Source organism: Tamandua tetradactyla, chromosome X (genome assembly GCF_023851605.1).
Source record: "Tamandua tetradactyla isolate mTamTet1 chromosome X, mTamTet1.pri, whole genome shotgun sequence".
NCBI lineage: Eukaryota > Metazoa > Chordata > Mammalia > Pilosa > Myrmecophagidae > Tamandua > Tamandua tetradactyla.
Window position 1 is genome coordinate 37,378,188 of NC_135353.1, and position 23,355 is coordinate 37,401,542.

The 23,355-nt window shown below is 35.4% G+C and overlaps 1 pseudogene; it reads right to left on the minus strand.

Annotated features, from left to right (window-relative positions):
* Positions 1–19,974: 19,974 nt before the first annotated feature.
* LOC143672163 (serine palmitoyltransferase small subunit A pseudogene) lies at positions 19,975–20,181 on the minus strand (annotated as a pseudogene).
* Positions 20,182–23,355: the final 3,174 nt, after the last annotated feature.

A 23,355-nucleotide genomic window follows, 5' to 3' on the forward strand; every position in this document is an offset into this window, starting at 1 on the left:
AAGACATTTATTTTTCTTTTTTAGCCAAATACAAAGTGTATAATTTTCATTTTGTTGTTATTAGAAATTACTATGCAGAGTGGATTAAAGCTCCAAGCAATTATTATATTACAGCTCTGGAGTTCAAAAGTGCAAAAGGGGTTTACAGTATTAAAATCAAGGTGTCCACCAGACTGTGATCCATCTGAAGGTTCTAGGAAGAATCCAAATCCTTGCTTTTTCCAGCTTCTAGAGGTCACCGCTGTTCCTTCGTTCATGGCCCTCTTCTATCTTCAAAGCCATCATGGACCTGTTGAAGTTGTCTCACATTTCATCACTCTGACATTGATCCCTCTTTTGCTTCCCACTTCCAAATTGTTAAGGCGCCTTGTGATTTCACTGGGGTCACTACGATAATCCAGTATAATCTCCCTATTTTAAGGTGAACTGCTTAGCAGTCTTTATACTATCTCTGATCTTAATTTTTCTTCCCATCTAATTTTACATATTCATATGTTCCAGAGATTAGGACATGGGAATCTCTGGGGTGGGGGGGGGGCATTTTTCTGCCTGCTATACATGGCTAACTTTTCTCAAAACCTTTTGTTGAGTAATGTATCCATTTTGCACTAGTTCATGATGCTTCCATTATTGTTGATTTAGTAATATTCATACTGTTCAATTAATTTCTTTACCAGTAATCAAGATATAATAGCACTTTAGAATAGTGTTGCCATGATAATATGATTTAATGTCTACTTTGGTTTTCTAATCCTGCCAGAATGTGATATACCAGAAATGAATTGGCTATTATAAAGGGGATTTATTATGTTTCAAATTTATGGTTCTAAGGCCATGAAAGTGTCCAAATTAAGGGCCCAGGAGGATATTTTCTCTCAAGAAAGACCAATCACATCTGGTATTTCTCTGCCCCATGGGAAGGCACATGACAATTCTCCCAGCTTCTGGTTTCAACAACTCTCTCAGCTACTGTGGGTCTTTCTGACTTCTTCCTTTCTGAATCTCCAGAAACTGTGTCTTGGTTTCTTCCAAGGTTGTCTCTCTTATAGGAATCCAGTAAAAGGTTTAAAACCCACTCTAAAAGGATGGGGTCACATCTTCATGGAAAATAATCTAATCAAAAGGTCCTACTCAACAATAGGTCTGCCCCTACAAGATTGGATTAGAATAGCATGGCCTTTCTGGGGTACATAACAGACCCAAACCAGCATATCTCTCCAGGAATGGTTTTTCCCTTTTTATTGTTCAATATTTCCTTACATCTTCAAAGTAAACTTTAAAATTCAACTTAAACAATAAAACACTTGAATTTTAATTAGGATGTAGCTAAACATATAAGTTAATGGGGGACAAATTCCCACTTTCACAAAATTCTGCCTTCTCATTCTGACTATATATTGGTTCTGCATTCTTTAAAATATTCGGAGTCAACATGGCCTAATGGACTGGACTATTTTTTCCTCCTTATAGATAATATCTTTTCTTAGTGTAAAAATACTGTAATAATTTTTGCCTTTGTTTATTCTTTGTCTAAAAATAATGCTATATTCTTATTACTTTAAATAATGTTTTAATATTTTGAATGCATATGTCTTACACATATAATATGACTATTTTTGTTTTCAACTCATGCTGAACATCTTTCAATTTAATATGGGATTTTATATTGTTTTTGTGTATGGTTATAAATATTACATTGAATTTACATTTAAACTGTCTCATACTTTCTAGATTGTGTTTTACTAATTTGGACTAGAGGACATCTGTCTTATTATTATTGAGTTTTAGATGCTTTTATATAATCTTGATACAAATCCCTTATCATATATAAATACAAGAACTTTATTCCAGTTAGTGGATTTTTTCATTTTCTTGCAAAATTTTTTTAAAGTTTCATGAAATCCAGTATGGTTAGTCTTATGTTTCAACTTGGCTAAGTGGTATTACCAAGTGTGCTGGATTGAAGCAATTATGTACCCCAGAAAAGCCATATCTTTAATCCTCATTCAGTATTGCTGGGTGGGATCTTTTTTATTGTTTTCATGGAGATGTGACACACCCAATTGTGGGTGGTAACTTTTGATTTGATCGTTTCTGTGGAGATGTATCTCCATCCATTCAAGGTGGGGTTGCTTACTGGAGTCCTTTAAGAGGGAACAATTTTGGAAAAAGCTCAGAGCCATCAAAACCAACAAAGCCAATAGAATGGATAGAGCCCTGGGGAAGCATTGAAGAATCCAGAAGAGAAAGCTAGCAGACATTGCCATGTGACTTTCTATCAGAGAGAAAAACCCCGAACATCGCTGGCCTTTGTGAACCAAGCTATCTTCCTTGGATGCCTTAATTTGGACATTTTTATAGACTTGCCTTAATTCGGATATTTTCATGGGCTTAGAACTATAAACATGCATCTTAATAAAGTCCCCATTTTAAAGGCTGTTCTGTTTATGATATATCACATTCCGACGGTTTGCAAACTAATATACCAAGTTATGTAATTAAACACTAGCCTAAGTGATGTTACTGTGAAGGTATTTTGTAGATGTTGTTAATCTCTATATTCATTTAAATTTAGGTAAAGGAAATTGACTTCAATAATGTAAGTGGCTCTCCAATTAGTAGTAGGCCTTAAGAGCAAAAACTGAGGTTTCCTAAAGAAAAAATCATGCCTGAGTTTCCACCATGCTGTTCCCTACAGAACTTGAGCTTGCCAGCTCCCAAAATGACATGAGCCAATCCCATAAAACAATCTATTTATATACATTATTGGTTCTGTTTCTTTGGACAACCTTGACTAATACATCCAACTTACCAATATTTTCTTTTACAGATGATGTTCTTGTGTTGTATCTAACAATGTGCTGTCTAATCCAAGGTCATAAATATTTTGCTATATGTTTTCTTTGAGAAGCTTTAATATTTTAGTTTTTATATATTTTTTTAATCTATTTTGGACTACTTTGTGTGGTGTGAGGTAAGGGTTCAGATACTGTTTTGCATATTGATGTCCAGTTGTTCCAGTAATATTTGTTGAAAATTCTATTTTTTTCCACTTTTTCACATTTCTCAAAAATCAATTGACCATATATAGTGGGTTTATTTCTAGACATTCTACTTTATTCCAGTAAATATCTGAACACAAGACAACACTCTCTTGATTACTGCAGATTTATAATAATTTCTGAAATCAGGTAGTGTTAATCATACAACTTGATCCTTTTCAATTAATTTTTCTTGTTTGTTCTGGGTCCCTTGAAGTTTCATATGAATTTATAAATATCTCCTCAATTTCTACAAAAAGTCACTTGGAATTTTGATTGGTACTGCACTTAATCTGCTGATCCATTTGGGGAGAATTAACATCTGAGGAGTTTTGCATTTTTTCCCCAGAAATTCCTGTGAATCACCCTAATAATTTTCTTTTCCATACTTCTATATTTGTTTTCATAAACCCATGGGTTCTGAGAATTTTTTGTCATTGTTCAGTTTTTGTTTATTTGTTTTGTTTTTATATTTGCTTACTCTTCTTTTGCTGGAAAGAGTTCTACTGATTATTTTCTTGCAACTTTTACAAAAGTTTCCCTTGGATCATCTTGCTTTATACTGAGAGACTTATTGAGTCCTCTAATCCAGTTGATTTGCATGTTTTCCAGTGCAATTTTTATTTTCTAGCCAGAATTAACTCAGTGAAGTTCTACAATACCACAATGGAATATTACCTTAATCTCATGCCTCAACTTATGAAGTATATGAAAAGTGCAATACTCAACATAAACAGACACCAAAATTCTTTCTGTGACCCACACAACCTAAATTTCTTCATTTACTATGACTACACTTCCTAAAATAAAATGTGTCATAATTATCACCTTCTCTGTCTGTTCCCTTCACCCTCATCTTTTTTTTTTGTATATTTTTTGTCTTGTTTCATTTCCTAAATGTTGAATTGTTCAAATAAATACATACAGATATGTGGATTGAAGGCAATAACTGACATTTGTGAAACCATTTTTAGCAATAAAGAAGTGGCTACTCAATTACTTGGTTGATACAGACTCAGGGTAGTTAGTACTTATTATGGGTACTTCCTCCTTTCTTATGGGACAAAATATGTCTTTTCCTCATAACAAGTTGCCACCATTTTTCTATGCGATGTTGTGAAACATAAAGTGTTCATTTCTTTTGCTGTTCCCGACCCCACTCTTCAAAGCATGCGGACAGTAGAAACTTCTCCTGAGTTTTAATCTGTTTTGGACTATGGGCTGAGGTGTTTTTTTTTTTTTAATTTCCATTTTGTTTGTGTATTTGTGCATTTTGTGGAGTTTTTTTTTTTTTTGGTCAGGGGATTAAATTTTATGTGTGAGTGGTGTTATGGGTTGTAGTTTTTAATTGTTTTAATTTTTCTATTACAGTAAAGTTGAGAGGGCTATGATCTTAAAAGGAAGGACATATCTTTTGTCATAATCATGGACCAGTCTGAACATAAATTTTTGCTATAATCAAGCATGCAATAAGATACTTTGTTAGAGACTTCCTGGAAGATGGCGGCTTAGTAAGACGCGCGGATCTTAGTTTCTTCTCCAGGACACCTACTAGGGGAGTAGAAACGATACAGAAAGCGCCCAAAGCCACAACAGAGATAAAAAAGACAGCATACCCCATCCTGGAACGGCTGGCTGGCTGAGAGAAGCAGCTCGGGTGAGATCGCCGAGGCGCGCGGGCCTTACCGGGCGGGGTGGCAAGCGGCCGGAGTTACTCCCTTCCCCCTTCCCGGGCCGGCTGGGAGAATTGGAGAGGCGGTCCCCTGAAACCAAGGCGGCTGGCGCCCACACCACGCGCAGCCCCCGGACCAACTGAGAGAATTGGATCAGAAACCCCCAGGCCGCGGAGAACGGTGACGGGTGGGGGAGGCCCCTTCCAAACCCGTGACTGCCGGGGAACGTGCACTCTCTCGGGCGGGCCGCTGGCGCCCTCCCGCCAGGCTTGTTGCCCAGGGCCGACTAGGAAATTCGGACGGGCTCTTTCCCTGGCTGCGGCGACCAGCAACCCTCCCTGCGTTCGGACCGCGGGCCGGCTCAAGCCGCTTCGGCTAGCGAACCCCCAGGACGGCGAGAGTTTTCCAAAGTTTAAGGTCCCACAGCACCTTTTACTGGTGGGACCCGCAGACAAACGTGTGCCACGAGCGCCACCTACTGGGCAGGATAAGAAAAACAGAACCCAGAGATTTCACAGAAAAATATTACAACCTTGCTGGGTCCAACACCAAGAGAAATCTGAATAAATGCCCAGACGCCAGCAGCAGAAGATAACTGTCCACGCTCAAAAGATTGAGAATATGGCTCAGTCAAAGGAACAAACCAATAGCTCAAATGAGACACAAGAGCTGAGACAACTAATGCTGAATATACGAACAGAAATGGAAAACCTCTTCAAAAATGAAATCGATAAATTGAGGGAGGACATGAAGAGGACATGGGCTGAACATAAAGAAGAAATAGAAAAACTGAAAAAACAAATCGCAGAACTTATGGAAGTGAAGGATAAAGTAGCAAACATAGAAAAAATAATGGATAGCTACAATGATAGATTTAAAGAGACAGAAGATAGAATTAGTGATTTGGAGGATGGAACATCTGAATTCCAAAAAGAAACAGAAACTATAGGGAAAAGAATGGAAAAATTTGAACAGGGTATCAGGGAACTCAAGGACAATATGAACCGCACAAATATACGTGTTGTGGGTGTCCCAGAAGGAGAAGAGAAGGGAAAAGGAGGAGAAAAACTAATGGAAGAAATTATCACTGAAAATTTCCCAACTCTTATGAAAGACCTAAAATTACAGATCCAAGAAGTGCAGCGCACCCCAAAGAGAGTAGACCCAAATAGGCGTTCTCCAAGACACTTACTAGTTAGAATGTCAGAGGTCAAAGAGAAAGAGAAGATCTTGAAAGCAGCAAGAGAAAAACAATCCATTACATACAAGGGAAACCCAATAAGACTTTGTGTAGATTTCTCAGCAGAAACCATGGAAGCTAGAAGACAGTGGGATGATATATTTAAAATACTAAAAGAGAAAAACTGCCAACCAAGACTCCTATATCCAGCAAAATTATCCTTCAAAAATGAGGGAGAAATTAAAACATTCTCAGACAAAAAGTCACTGAAAGAATTTGTGACCAAGAGACCAGCTCTGCAAGAAATACTAAAGGGAGCACTAGAGTCAGATACAAAAAGACAGAAGAGAGAGATATGGAAAAGAGTGTAGAAAGAAGGAAAATCAGATATGATATATATAATACAAAAGGCAAAATGTTAGAGGAAAATATTATCCAAACAGTAATAACACTAAATGTCAATGGACTGAATTCCCCAATCAAAAGACATAGATTGGCAGAATGGATTAAAAAACAGGATCCTTCGATATGCTGTCTACAGGAAACACATCTTAGACCCAAAGATAAACATAGGTTGAAAGTGAAAGGTTGGGAAAAGATATTTCATGCAAATAACAACCAGAAAAGAGCAGGAGTGGCTATACTAATATCCAACAAATTAGACTTCAAATGTAAAACAGTTAAAAGAGACAAAGAAGGACACTATATACTAATAAAAGGAACAATTAAACAAGAAGACATAACAATCATAAATATTTACGCACCGAATCAGAATGCCCCAAAATACGTGAGGAATACACTGCAAACACTGAAAAGGGAAATAGACTCATATACCATAATAGTTGGAGACTTCAACTCACCACTCTCATCAAGGGACAGAACATCTAGACAGAGGATCAACAAAGAAATAGAGAATCTGAATATTACTATAAATGAACTAGACTTAATAGACATTTATAGGACATTACATCCCACAACAGCAGGATACACCTTTTTCTCAAGTGCTCATGGATCATTCTCAAAGATAGACCATATGCTGGGTCACAAAGCAAGTCTCAACAAATTTAAAAAGATTGAAATCTTACACAACACTTTCTCGGACCATAAAGGAATGATGTTGGAAATCAATAATAGGCAGAGTGCCAGAAAATTCACAAATACGTGGAGGCTCAACAACACACTCCTAAACAACGACTGGGTCAAAGAAGAAATTGCAAGAGAAATTAGCAAACACCTCGAGGCGAATGAAAATGAAAACACAACATATCAAAACTTATGGGACGCAGCAAAGGCAGTGCTAAGAGGGAAATTTATTGCTCTAAATGCCTATATCAGAAAAGAAGAAAAGGCAAAAATTCAGGAATTAACTATCCATTTGGAAGAACTGGAGAAAGAACAGCAAGCTAACCCCAAAGCAAGCAAAAGGAAAGAAATAACAAAGATTAGAGCACAAATAAATGAAATTGAAAACATGAAAACAATAGAGAAAATCAATAAGGCCAGAAGTTGGTTCTATGAGAAAATCAATAAGATTGATGGGCCCTTAGCAAGATTGACAAAAAGAAGAAGAGAGAGGATGCAAATAAATAAGATCAGAAATGGAAGAGGAGACATAACTACTGACCTCACAGAAATAAAGGAGGTAATAACAGGATACTATGAACAACTTTACGCTAATAAATACAACAATTTAGAGGAAATGGATGGGTTCCTGGAAAGACATGAACAACCAACTTTGACTCAAGAAGACATAGATGACCTCAACAAACCAATCACAAGTAAAGAAATTGAATTAGTCATTCAAAAGCTTCCTAAAAAGAAAAGTCCAGGACCAGATGGCTTCACATGTGAATTCTACCAAACGTTCCAGAAAGAATTAATACCAATTCTCTTCAAACTCTTCAAAAAAATCGAAGTGGAGGGAAAACTACCTAATTCATTCTATGAAGCCAACATCACCCTCATACCAAAACCAGGCAAAGATATTACAAAAAAAGAAAACTACAGACCAATCTCTCTAATGAATACAGATGCAAAAATCCTCAATAAAATTCTAGCAAATCGTATCCAACAACACATTAAAAGAATTATACATCATGACCAAGTAGGATTCATCCCAGGTATGCAAGGATGGTTCAACATAAGAAAATCAATTAATGTAATACACCATATCAACAAATCAAAGCAGAAAAATCACATGATCATCTCAATTGATGCAGAGAAGGCATTCGACAAGATTCAACATCCTTTCCTGTTGAAAACACTTCAAAAGATAGGAATACAAGGGAACTTCCTTAAAATGATAGAGGGAATATATGAAAAACCCACAGCTAATATCATCCTCAATGGGGAAAAATTGAAAACTTTCCCCCTAAGATCAGGAACAAGACAAGGATGTCCACTATCACCACTATTATTCAACATTGTGTTGGAGGTTCTAGCCAGAGCATTTAGACAAGTAAAAGAAATACAAGGCATCAAAATTGGAAAGGAAGAAGTAAAACTATCACTGTTTGCAGACGATATGATACTATACGTCGAAAACCCGGAAAAATCCACAACAAAACTACTAGAGCTAATAAATGAGTACAGCAAAGTAGCAGGTTACAAGATCAACATTCAAAAATCTGTAGCATTTCTATACACTAGTAATGAACAAGCTGAGGGGGAAATCAAGAAACGAATCCCATTTACAATTGCAACTAAAAGAATAAAATACCTAGGAATAAATTTAAAGAGACAAAAAACCTATATAAAGAAAACTACAAAAAACTGCTAAAAGAAATCACAGAAGACCTAAATAGATGGAAGGGCATACCGTGTTCATGGATTGGAAGACTAAATATAGTTAAGATGTCAATCCTACCTAAATTGATTTACAGATTCAATGCAATACCAATCAAAATCCCAACAACTTATTTTTCAGAAATAGAAAAACCAATAAGCAAATTTATCTGGAAGGGCAGGGTGCCCCGAATTGCTAAAAACATCTTGAGGAAAAAAAACGAAGCTGGAGGTCTCGCGCTGCCTGACTTTAAGGCATATTATGAAGCCACAGTGGTCAAAACAGCATGGTATTGGCATAAAGATAGATATATCGACCAATGGAATCGAATAGAGTGCTCAGATATAGACCCTCTCATCTATGGACATTTGATCTTTGATAAGGCAGTCAAGCCAACTCACCTGGGACAGAGCAGTCTCTTCAATAAATGGTGCCTAGAGAACTGGATATCCATATGCAAAAGAATGAAAGAAGACCCATCTCTCACACCCTATACAAAAGTTAACTCAAAATGGATCAAAGATCTAAACATTAGGTCTAAGACCATAAAACAGTTAGAGGAAAATGTTGGGAGATATCTTATGGATCTTACAACTGGAGGCGGTTTTATGGACCTTAAACCTAAAGCAAGAGCACTGAAGAAGGAAATAAATAAATGGGAACTCCTCAAAATTAAACACTTTTGTGCATCAAAGAACTTCATCAAGAAAGTAGAAAGACAGCCTTCACAATGGGAGACAATATTTGGAAATGATATATCAGATAAAGGTCTAGTATCCAGAATTTATAAAGAGATTGTTCATCTCAACAACAAAAAGACAGCCAACCCAATTACAAAATGGGAAAAAGACTTGAACAGACACCTCTCAGAAGAGGAAATACGGATGGCCAAGAGGCACATGAAGAGATGCTCAATGTCCCTGGCCATTAGAGAAATGCAAATCAAAACCACAATGAGATATCATCTCACACCCACCAGAATGGCCATTATCAACAAAACAGAAAATGACAAGTGCTGGAGAGGATGCGGAGAAAGAGGCACACTTATCCACTGTTGGCGGGAATGTCAAATGGTGCAACCACTGTGGAAGGCAGTTTGGCGGTTCCTCAAAAAGCTGAATATAGAATTGCCATACGACCCAGCAATACCATTGCTAGGTATCTACTCAAAGGACTTAAGGGCAAAGACACAAACGGACATTTGCACACCAATGTTTATAGCAGCATTATTTACAATTGCAAAGAGATGGAAACAGCCAAAATCTCCATCAACAGAAGAGTGGCTAAACAAACTGTGGTATATACATACGATGGAATATTATGCAGCTTTAAGACAAGATAAACTTATGAACCATGTAATAACATGGATGGACCTAGAGAACATTATGCTGAGTGAGACTAGCCAAAAACTAAAGGACAAATACTGTATGGTCCCACTGATGTGAATGGACATTCGAGAATAAACTTGAAATATGTCATTGGTAACAGAGTTCAGCAGGAGTTAGAAACAGGGTAAGACAATGGGTAATTGAAGCTGAAGGGATACAGACTGTGCAACAGGACTAAAAATACAAAAACTCAAAAATGGACAGCACAATAATACCTAATTGTAAAGTAATCATGTTAAAACACTGAATGAAGCTGCATCTGAGCTATAGGTTTTTGTTTTGTTTTGTTTTGTTTTGTTTTGATTTTACTATTATTACTTTTATTTTTTTCTCTATATTAACATTCTATATCTTTTTCGGTTATGTTGCTAGTTCTTCTAAACCAATGCAAATGTACTAAGAAATGATGATCATGCATCTATGTGATGATGTTAAGAATTAATGATTGCATGTGTAGAATGGTATGATCTCTAAATGTTGGGTTAATTTCTTTTTTTCCGTTAATTAAAAAAAAAAAAAAAAGAGAAGGGATAATTGGAGCTGAAGGGATACAGACTGTACAACGGGACTGGATATAAAAACTCAGAAATGGACAGCACAATACTACCCAATTGTAATGCAATTATGTTAAAACACTGAATGAAGCTGCATGTGAGGTATAGGTTTTTTGTTTTTGTTTTTTTTTGTTTTTTTTTCTTTCTATTATTGTTTTAATTCTTATTCTGTTGTATTTTTATTTCTTTTTCTAAATCGATGCAAATGTACTAAGAAATGATGAATATGCAACTATGTGATGTTATTAAGAATTACTGATTGTACATGTAGATTGGAATGATTTCTAATTGTTTTGTTAATTCTTTTTTTAATTAATAAAAAAAAAGTTATAGGACAGTTGCAAAAATCACACAAAATCCATCTGAGAACTCCAACGTACTCCCCATTCAGATACCCAAGATCCCCCAAACTTTTAACATTTTGCCCATTTGCCATATGATTCTATCATCTATTTCTTTTTGTTTCTTTCTTTCTTTCATCTAATCTATCTATCTATTATCTATCTATCTATCTATTTATCATTTACCTAACTATGTAGCTATCTTCTGTCAATTAAAAAAAAAAAAAAAAAAAGATACTTTGTTAAAGTATAGTGTGAGACCTATATGTATTGTGTGGTGTTTTTGCAAATGTTTATTCAAAGCTCTATTGTGTTATTGGTTTACCATTTTAGAGGGATGATTGACATAAATCTGCAAATAAAAATTAAGAAGCAAATTAGTGAAGTAGAAAATCGTAGTTATAAATTCAGGCAGAAAGGCTTAAAAATAAAACAGGTGTTGTGCTGGTTTGCAATGATGTATGTCCCCTAGAAAAGCCATGTTTTAATCCAAATCCCATTTCATAAAGGCAGAATAATCCCTATTCAATACTGTATGTTTGAAGCTGTAATCAGATCATCTCCTTTGAGATGCAATTTAATCAAGAGTGGTTGTTAAAGTGGATTAGGTGACGACATGTCTCCACCTATTTGGGTGGGTCTTGATAAATTTCTGGAGTCCTATAAAAGAGGAAACATTTTGGAGAATGAAGGAGATTAGGAGAGAGCAGAGAATGCGGCAGCACCACAAAGCAGAGAGTCCACGTGTCAGTGACCTTTGGAGATGAAGAAGGAAAATGCCTCCTGGGGAGCTTCATGAAACAGGAAGCCAGGAGAGAAAGCTAGCAGATGACGCCATATTCGCCATTCCAGCTGAGAGAGAAGCCCTGACTGTGTTCACCATGTGCCTTCTCACTTGACCAAGAAACACTGAACTTCATTGGCCTTCTTGAACCCAGGTATCTTTCCCTGGATGAATGCCTTTGATTGGACATTTCTGTAGGCTTGTTTTAATTGGGACACTTTCTTGACCTTAGAACTGTAAACTAGCAACTTTTTAAATTCCCCTTTTAAAAGCCATTCCATTTCTGGTATATTACATTCTGGCAGCTAGCAAACTAGAACAGATGTTAAGTTCAGATAGCTGGGTAACAAAAATTCTTGAAACTTATAAAACTTATAGCAATATGAAATAGCTCCTAATGTCCAAAGCAGAATATTTTGCTCTATGGGGTATTTAAACCAAGGGGGGAAAACCGACAAAAGCAATTTTATGTGTGAGTGGTGTTATGGGTTGTAGTTTTTAATAGTTTTAATTTTAGCTGTCATGCTTGGTAAAATGTCTGAAAACAATTATATGAAACAATCCTAGGGGAGAGCACAGACACAAAATGCAGAATGGGAAGTGTTCAGATCATTCCGTCCACCAGAAAAAATAATGAGCAAGAAAAAGGGATTGAGATTGATTAGATTATAACCTCTTGAACCAGATTGGTCATTTAGATCAACCACAAGAATGTTGGATGAAGGCAGAGGCTGTGGAGTGTTCAGGTTTTTTACATGAAAGCAGAAACCAGTTACCCAGCTCCCATTGCAACTGCAGAAAGATGGTCAAGATTCTGGGAGCAGCTAGCTGGGCTCAGGATGGGCAGAAGAAACCTTGACTTCCAAAAGATGTGATTAAAAGTCAGAGTATCACTGGGCGATCCCTGAAGAATTGGCAGACAGCAGCCCTGCTTTTGGCCCTCTGGGCAACAGCAGTTTCCAGCCTCCCAGCATCATCCACCAGAATGTAAAGAGCCAGGGCACCTTCTTTGGTTGTTCTTTTTTATTTTTTTCTCTTCCTTCTGACTATGGGTGCTTCATGGTCTGACAGATCCCTAATGGTCCATTGCAGACACAGAGTTGGTTAGGCCTTTTGAAAACAGTGGCTTTCTAAACTTCTACCAGCATTCACTGGGATATAAAGTTAGCACATTTTTATTTCTTTGGTTTCCTTTGTTTTGTGCATGGGCCTTTCTTAGTGTAGCAGGTCCCCGAGGGCCCCGGACAAATGATAGTCTTGGTTTTGGCCTTTGGGCAGCAGCAACTTTGGCTTCATGCTAGCATCTACCAGGCTATAAAAAAGCAGGGAATTTTTTGTTGGTTTTCTTTATTTCTTTCTCTCTTAGTTTATTATTTTTTGGTCTGGTGGATCCTTGAAATACCAATGGTAATCCTAACCTTGGTTTCAACCTTGATAGCAGTAGCTTTAGCTTCCCAGTTGTAGCCACAGAGACTCTTGAAAAAACAGTGAAGACTTTTCTTAAGGCATTTTGTCTGGTTGTTACTATTTATTTTATATTTTTCTTTATCTTTATTTTCTTTCTTTTGTTCTTGTTCTTTGTCTGGTGGACTGATGAAAGAGAATGATACTTCCAGAGTTGCCAAACATAATACAAAGAATGTCGAGTTCTCAACAAAAGTTTTAAAAAGCAGCAAGGATACAAGAAAATATGGCCTAGTCACAGGAAAAAAAAATGGAAACTATTTCAGAGGAAACTCATTCTCTGGAATTACTTATCAAAGACTTTAGATCTGGTGCAGTGGTAGAATGCTCGCCTTTTATGTGGGAGCCCAGTTTGAATTCCTGGACCATAGGACCATGCATCAAAAACAAACAAACAAACAAAAAAACCTTTCGATCAACTCTCCTAAGCAGGGTTAATGAACTAAAGGAAAATAGAAAATATGAACAAAGAACTAAAGGAAATCAGCAAAATGATATATGAACAAAATGAAATTGCAATAATGAGATACAAACTATAAAGAAAAACCAAATAGAAATTCTAGAGCTGAAAATTCCAATAGCAAATGAAAAATTCAATAGAAGAGTTCAGTAGCTTATTGTGTGAAGCAGAAGAAAGAATAAAAAATACCATCCATTTTGAGGGGCAGAAAGAAAAACGGAATAAACACCAGAACAAAGACTGATGAAACTGTGGGGTACCATCAAGCATACAATATATACATCATAATCCTAAAAGGAGAAGAGAGAGATAAAAATATTTGAAGAAAGTGTCCAAAAATTTCCCAAATCTGATCGAAATTATGACTACACAAATCCATGAAGCTCAACTAATACCAAACAGGATGAACACAAAACGATTTACGCTGAAATAGAAAGTAGATTAGACAACATCAACAACAACAACACAAAGATAAAAATGAAAGTAGATTAGAAGTTTGAGGTCAGGTATGCGTAGTTGTTATAGTATGCTTATAAACAAAAGTCATTTTTTAAAAAGACCTCCCATGGTGAATGTCCAGGGGAAACTCCAGTGGCCCAGATTAGTACTGGAGACAAGAACCACAAAAGGAAATGTTCATCTTTGACCCACTGAGGTCTTCACTTATGATGACATTTCCGTTCTTAAAGTTTCAAGCAATTAAGCTGGGCTGGTGATAGAAGGAAGTAGGCAACATTAAGAAATTAATGGAAAGGAGACAGGTCTGTCTGAGACCAGTTTATAAGGCTAGCCCAATAGGGAAAGAGTTAGTAAACACTCTTGAGGTTTGTTGTCAGGGATACTGGACATATCTTTGCTTTTCTTTCAGTAGAATGTGGACTGTGTCACTAAGACCACATCTGTCGTTGGTTTGAGGGGGAGGAAGCATGCTGGACAAGTGCAGAAAGTCAGTGAGGAAGGGAGAATTACTTTCCATGATGCTATATAAATACCCGCTGTGGGGGGAGGTGGCACTGAGGACCAAAAAGCTCAGGGACTGAATCACCCCAGTTCTCGAGAGTTGTTCATTTGAAACCATGAATCGTTGTCTCTGGGGATTCAAAGTGTGAAGGAAAATGTGGGGCAAAAAAATAAGCAATCATAAAATATTGATCCTCTAAGTAAGTTGAGGACTCATAAAGAATATTTAACCAGGAGCTTTTAAAAAAATGCCTACATTAAACAAGGAAATCTTTAATATGCCTTCTCATTATAGCCATGAAAGGATTTTTGAAAAAATATTTAATAATAACAATCTAGGCAGAGAGCCAGAAAGCTAAATCGACTATAGTTTATGAAAATATAAGTTTTTTAAAAATAAGAACAGAAACAATTAAGCAATAGAAATACATTTGAGGATGAACATGCATTAAAGACTAAATTCAGCACAGATACACAAGATTTTGGTGTAATTGTGTTATCAGGTCTAATTAAAGATTGTGACTAGTCTCTTTCACTCTCCATATAGGTGTGTGTGAGTGTGTGTGTGTGTATTTACATTCAGATATATGCATAAAAATGTATATTCATATATGTATATATTGATGTATGAATAAACCCAAAGATATGTGCATATATTGATAAATATATATGTATGTGTGTTTATATATAGAAAGCAGATGTATATGTTAGTCAATGTGTTTATATATGTAAAAACACACACACTTGCTACATAGTTCATTCCAAAGTACTTCTTAATTTAGTTTTAAATGCCTTTGAATTCACAGAATTCTGACTACAGTTTTCTTTAGGTGTTTTAATGGAGAATGGTCAACATCTGAAATCAGGCCCTCCCTTTATGGCCTATTTTGGTAAACTTTATCAACAGGTTTCAGAGGAGATCTTATTCTTGTAAGGCAACATTGATCATTAGATCTCTCTAAGACCTTAGCATCTCACTGCTCTAACCATTCTCTTGAGGGATGACCCGAAAATGTGCACTTTTGTACAGACTATGAAGCTGTGAAAATAATTTCCGGCTGGTATTGAGTATTCTTTATAAGAATTTCCCTTTCAAATTCCTGTATCTATTACCCTAAGCACCTAAATAAACTTGGGAATTCCTGGAAGCTCAAGGAGTTACTTAAAGACACATAGTTTAAGTTGAATCTTGGGATTATAATGTATTTTTATGTTTTGTTATAATTTTTCTTCCAAAATAGTGCTTGTGCCATTTCGAAACTAGTAAGTCCCCAGAAAAGTCATATTTTAATCCTGATCCAATCTTGTAGGTGCAGCCCTTTCTTTTAATCCTGATTCAATATTGTAGGGCGGAAACTTTTCATTAGATTATCTCCACGAAGATGAAATGTACTCAATTGTGAGTGTGACCTTTTGATTAGATGAAGATGTGACTCCACCCATCCAAGGTGGGTTTTTATTTGTTTACTAGAGTACTTTAAAAGGGGAACATTTTGAAGAAACCTCAGAGGAGATGCAGAGACTTGGAGAGCAGTTTCTTCAGAGTTGACAGAGACACATATGTTTGGAGATGTTTGGAGTGCTGACAGAGAGAGCAGATGCCTAGACAGGGGTAAATCCCACCAGACATTGCCATGTGACTTTCCATGAGATGCTAAGCAAACCAGAGGAGTCACAGAGGAGCTAAGTGAATGCTCACAGATACTTAGAGAGGAAGCCACTGGCATCAGAAGCTGGAAGCAACAGAATAGGGAATAAGGACCAGAGATGCCAGGCACATGCCTTCCCAGATCAGCCTTCCGTGAGGCAATGTACCTTCTCTAGGTGTCTTAATTTGTGCATTTTCAAGGCCTTAGAATTGTAGACTTGTGACTTTTTAAAAGCCATTCCATTTCTGGTAATTTGCATTGCAGCAGCATTAGCAAACTGATAAAGTGCTTGACACAAAATACTGTCTTATATCCTGATTTTAATTTCACCCTGCTGCATAAACCATACAAAAATCAGAGTAAATTAACTTAGTGATTATTACAAATAATAGCCTAACACTGAAAGACTTGAATCTAAATGTTAGATCATGTGACACAGAGGGTTATTTATCATTTCCCAATAATGGAAGATAATTTATCTATAATTTCTAAGTAGTAGAATGATTTTGTTCATTTTGGTTTTTTTTCTTTTTCAATTTGTTCTTTTTTATGAAGCAGAGTGCACAAATACTATCATTTTTCAGCTAGAAGTCACAATGTTTTATTTAAGATGCAGAATCCTGCATTGTTCCTAAAGGTATGTCAATGTTGATACTTATCATATGATGGAAGATGAGAATTTAGTAATATTTTTATATTCTCCGTTGCTTAGAGCTCAACTTGTAATGTCAGTTTGCCCTTGTTATAACAAGAAAGCATTATGATTTTGGTTTTGAAGTTCCATTTTAGAAGTAGCACAAAATAAGCAATATTATAATAGATGACATTCCTATTTTGTTTCACAACAAAGATGGTAAAAATATTGACAAAACAAGCTAACTTACAGGGAGTTACCCAGTTGAGTAAATGGCATATTTGATACACATATTTGCATCCTTACAATTGAATTACCTATTGGGAAAAATGTTATAATACTGAAATCTTCAAGTAACAATCATTTATAAATCTTCTCGTTCTGGACTAGATAAGAAATTGAAATAGGAATCTGAAATTTTTGCATAGGGAAGCTTTCAGGTTTGAATAAGAGAAGTAGCGCCTAATGAATGTTCATTATGCTGCTGAAAATTATAAAGTAGTGTTCATAGCTCAGGGGCTTATACTGTTGACAGTGCATCTTAAATTTTAAATATTGTACACTCTAATTATTTTCTTCAGTCTGAAATAGACTAATATTACTACTTAACTTTCCCATATAACACCCTATTATAACAACTTGTAATAGTTACATACATTTGTTCTAGTTCATGGAAAAATATATTTGTAATATTAACCACAGTCGTCGTGCACAACAGGGTTGATTATGTGATACAGTCCCATGCTTTATCTTCTAGCTTTCCTTTTAGTGGCATACATAACCTTAAACGTCCCCTTTCAACCTCAATCATGCCCATTGTTCAGCACTGTTAATTACACTCGCAGTAATGAGCAACCATCACCTCTACCCATTTCCAAACATTTACAATCAATCTTACTAAAAATTCTACACAAATTATGAATTAGCTTCCCATTCTGGACCTCTATTCCACAGCCTGGTAACCTATACTCTAGATTTTAATTCCATGAGTTTGACCATAATAATTAGTTCATAGTAGGGATACCATACAATATTTATCCTTTTGTGTCTGGTTTATTTCAATCAACATAATATTCTCAGCGTTCATCCATGCTGTTGCATGCATTAGGACTTCATTCCTTCCTAGACATTAATAATATTCTACCATATGTGTATATGACATTTTGCTTATCCATTCATTTGTTCATGGACGCATGGGTCATTTCTCTCATTTGGCAATTGTGAATAATGACATTATGAACTTTGATGTACAAATGTCTGTTCACATCCCTGCTTTCAGTTCTTCTGAGTGTATACGTAGTAGTGGGATTGACATATCATATGGCATATCTATACGCAGCTTCCAGAAGAAGCACTGAATTGTCTTCAACAGCAGCTGCAACATTCTACATTTCCACCAGCAGAGAATAAGTCTTCCTATTTCTCCACTCCTCAGCAATGCTTGTAGTTTTCTGTTTTTTAATAGTAAACAATCTAGTAGGTGTGAGATATCTCATTGTGGTTTTGATTTGTATTTCCTAAAACCTAGTGATGTTGAGAATCTTTTCATATGCTTTTTTAGCCATTTCTACTTCCTATTTGGAAACATGTCTGTTCAAGATGTTTTCCCATTTTTCAAGTGGGCTGTTTGTCTTCTTATTCATTTTGTTTATTTCTCTTTGTAGTTAATGAATTTATATTTTTAAAATTAGGTAGTAATTTTGCTGTTAAGGAATAGAAATCTTTAAAAGAAAACTACAAAGAGTGAAAGAGTTGCACTTCACTTTGCTATGGGTCTTAAATACCATTTGTTTCATTATATTTTATTCCAATGGGCAAATGCATTTACAGCACCTATTACAATCATGAAACTAAACTTAAGAAAGTAAATTATTAACAGTGACCCTCAGCGGAAACTGACTTATTTTCTGTTAAAAAAAAAATCCTATGGCATATTAGCATTACATAATCACTTTTATGTAATGCTATGTAATTATTAACCACTTGAGAACAAGAATCATCACCATAGTCTTCTGGGAATAACTCCACAAAGAAATTAAATATTTAAAAGGTGAAATGTTCCTTTATGCTAATTTAGTAGGCTCTTTTCTTTTTCATTGTTAAGAAACACTTTGATTTGATAGTTTCAAATCAAAAGCTGTTACAGTAGCGCCTTGATTACTAAAACTGTATTCCAGAGTTCGTACTACACCTTTCGTAAGTAGTGATGAATAAAATATGCTCCCACCCCATCCCTCTGCCCCAAATCTTTGTTGTTTCTTAGAAAACTTTGGTTGAATAGAAATATATCCAAGCAGATGTTTATGTCATACAATAACAAGAGCAGTAAAGCTCAACTAATGACTTTGGATTTTAAAAATAGAAAACAATTAAAATGTACTCAAAGTTACATTAAGAAAGCCTTCACAGTATAATATTGAAACAGTCACAAAGGTTAAAAAAAATTACTGAAATCAAAGTACAAGTGACTACAATGTTAAAATAGACAAAAATTAAATTGAGTAGATTGAAATACTAGTGAGCAATGAAAGGGAGTGGTAAGGGGTATAGAAAAAAATAGGGGGGACAAAGGTTAAAATATATTGGGTAGATGGAAATACTAGTGGCCCATGAGAGGGAGGGGTAAGGGGTATTGTATGTATGAGTTTTTTCTTTTTTCATTTTATTTCTTTATCTGGAGTGATGCAAATGTTCTAAGAAATGGTCATGGTGATGGATATACAGCTATGTGATGATATTGTGAGTCATTGATTATATACCAAGAATGGAATGTTTATATGTTAAGAATGTTCATGTTTGTATGTTGTTATGTCTTGTCAATAAAAATATTTCAAAAATAAGCAAAATTACAAAAGCGTCTTTAAAAATTAAAAATAAAGAACACAACAACACGAGTCAGGAGTATTTTCCTGGTCTACTCATGAATTTTAGTCTTTAGTTCACAAGGTTGGTTAGATTGGCTTCTATTAGGGTTTCTTATGACATCTGATACGGTCTCATTCCATCTTCAGAGGGTGTTTCCTCCCTTAGGAATCTCTGGATCCCAGTCACATCTTGGTCACTATAGAAGCTCAAAGTAGTGCAATATTACCATAATGTGCTGATGCATGAAGACATATCCCATGTACAGTGCCATCCTTATAATGGACACCAGCATGAAATTGAACACAATCCACTTCCAGGGCTCCAGCATGTACAGTGCTGTGCTGAGCAGCTACTGGTAGTAGAATCAGGAGATCTGCTTCCAGGCTCATGCCAGTGCCATCCATGCCACCTGTCACTCACAATGTGACCAACCATCTGTCTAGTCTTTTTATTTTTGAGTTGTAGGATTTCCTTATATATGTTCTGGATATCAAAACCTTATTTGATATATGGTGTTTTGGAATGCAATATACAGAAAAGGGTTGGCTTTTACAATGGGGAATAATTAGCTTACAAAGTTACAGTTTTTAAGCCATGAAAATGTCCAACTCGAGATATCAACGGGATGATACCTGGACTCTGAAGACAGACTGCTGGCATCCAAAACCCCTCTGCCACATGGGAAGGCACATTGCCAGTGTCTGCTGGTAATTCATTCCCAGGTTTCATTGCTTTCAGCTTCTACTTTCAGTGGCTTCTTCTCTGCACCTTTTGTGGGTCCTCTCTTAGCTTCTTTGGAGTTTTTCTCTATGCGCTTCTCTTAATTTCACCTCTTACTTTCTCTGTATATTTTATCCTCTTACAAAGGAATCCAGTAGGAGGATTAAGACTCACCTTGAATAGGGGGGGGGGGGAATCACATCTCAATTGAAATAACCTAATCAAAATCTATTTCTTTTTCCTTTTGTTGCTTGTGCTTTTGGTGTAAATTCTAGGAAATCACCACCTTCCACAAGACCTTAAAAATGCTTCCCTACATTTTCTCATATGAGTTTTATAGTCCTGGCTGTTATATTTAGGTCTTTGACCAATTTTGAGTTAATTTTTATATAAATTGTGAGGTAGAGGTCCTCTTTCATTCTTTTGCACGTCGATTTCCAGTTCTCCCAGCATGATTTGCTGGCAATATGGTTCTATCCCAGTTGGGTGTACTTGGCAACCTCATCAAAAATCACTTAAGCATAAGATGTGAAGGTCTATTTCTGAACTCTCCAATCAAATCCATTGATCAATATACCTGTCTTTATGTTTTTGACCATTGTAGCTTCAGGAGGTGTGAGTCTTTCTACTTTGTTCTTCTCCCTCATGATGTTTTAGGCTATTCAGAGCCCCTTACCCTTCCAAATAAATTTGATGATTGGCTTTTCCATTTCTGAAAAGTAAGCAGTTGGAATTTTTATTCAAATTCTGTTGAATCTCTAAATCATTTTCAGTTGAATGGACATCTTAATGATATTTAATCTTTCAATCCATGAACATGGAATACCCTTCCCTTCTTTTTTTTAGGTCTTATTTGATTTGTTTTTTCAATGTTTTGCAGTTTATTTGCACAGGTCCTTTACATATTTGGTTGAATTTTTCCTAAATATTTCATTAATTTAGTTGCTATTGTAAATGGTTTTTTTCTGATTTCCTCCTCTTTGCTTTTCTCTTTTTCTTTGTCAGTCTAGCTATGGGTTTATCATCTTTTTTTATCTTCTTAAAGGACAAAATTTTGATTTTGTTGATTCTATCTATAATTTTTTATTGTCAATTTCTAAAATTTCTAGTGGATACTTCCTAGAACTATTATACAAGTTCAACAAGATCACAGAATATATGTTAATTATATATTTATAAATAAATAAATTTCAACTGTATTTCCATATATTACCAATGAACAGTCCTGAATGAAATTAAGAAAACAATTGCATTCATAATATCATCAAAATAAAACACTTAGGAAATAATTCACAAATCATTGTAAGACCTGTATAGTAATAATTACAGAACATTGCTGAAATAAAGAAGATACAAATAAATGGAGAGACAGTTCATGTTAATAGATCATAAGACTTAATATCATTAAGATAGCATTATTGTTCACATTGGTATTTAGATTGAATACAATTCTTAACAAAATACCAACAGGCTTTTTAACAGAAACTGACAAGATGGTCTTAAAATTCATGTCTGAATTCAAATGACTTAAAATGTTTAAAATGATCTTGAAAAAAATGTATAAAGTTGGAGGACTCACACTTCCTGATTTGTTGTACTGCAAAGCTACACTTATCAGGACAGTGTGGTACTGGCATAAGGATAGAAATATACTTAAATGTAACAGAATAGATATTTCAGAAATAAACCCTTGCATTATGGTTAATTAACTTTTGACCAAGACAATTAAATGTGGAAATGTTAATTTAATGACACTGTGTCAATTGGATAACCTCATCCAAAGAATGAAGTTTTACTTCTAATTCATGCCATATACGTGTGTGTGTGTGTGTGTGTGTGTGTGTGTGTGTGTGTGTGTGTATATATATATATGTATGGATGTATATATATATTTTTTTTATGTGGGCAGTCACCAGGAATTGAACCTGAGTCTCCGGCATGGCAGGCAAGAATTCTGCCACTGAGCCACCATCACACCACCCTAAATGTAAAATATAAAACTAAAATTCAGAAGAAAACGTAGTAGTAAATCTTTGTGACCATGAATTAGTCAATGGTTTCTTATATATGACACCTAAAGCACATGCAAGAAAAGAAAAAAAAATAGATAAATTGTGATTATCAAAAGTACAAAAAAACTATTTCTCTTTAAAGGGCACTATCAAGGAAGTGAAAAGATAACTCATACTATGGAAAATAGTTCAAATCATACATCTAGCAAGCATCTAGTATCCAGAGAACTTAAAGAACTTGTACAATTTTATACTAAAATGACATACGACATAAAAATGGACAAAGGACAAATAATTTGAATAGACATTTATCTAAAGAAATTCACTTTTGATCAATAAACACAGGTAAACACATGCAGCATTATTAATCATTAGAGAAATGCAACTTAATTATGCAATGAAATAACATTTCACATTCTCTAGCAAGGTTATAATTTATTATATTTTTTTATAAAAGAAAAGAACAAGTGCTGACAAAGATGGAGAAATTGTAACCTTCACACATATTTGGTGGGAAAGTAAATGGTGCAGCTGCTGTGTAAAGCAGTTTGGCAGTTCCTCAAAAAAGTAATCAAAGTGTTACCATATGAGCCAACAGTTCCACTCATATATATACCCAAGAGAAATGAAACCATGTCCACATAAAAATGTGTGCATGAGTGCCCATAATGTCATCATTATTTATAATAACCAAAAAGTGGAAGGAACCCTAAAGTCCATCAACTGATGAATGGATAAACAAAATGGAATATTATCCATTCACGAAAAGTAATAAAGTGCTGCGACATGACATTTATGATCCTTGAAAGCCTTAAGCTAAATGAAAGAAGCCAGACACAAAATGC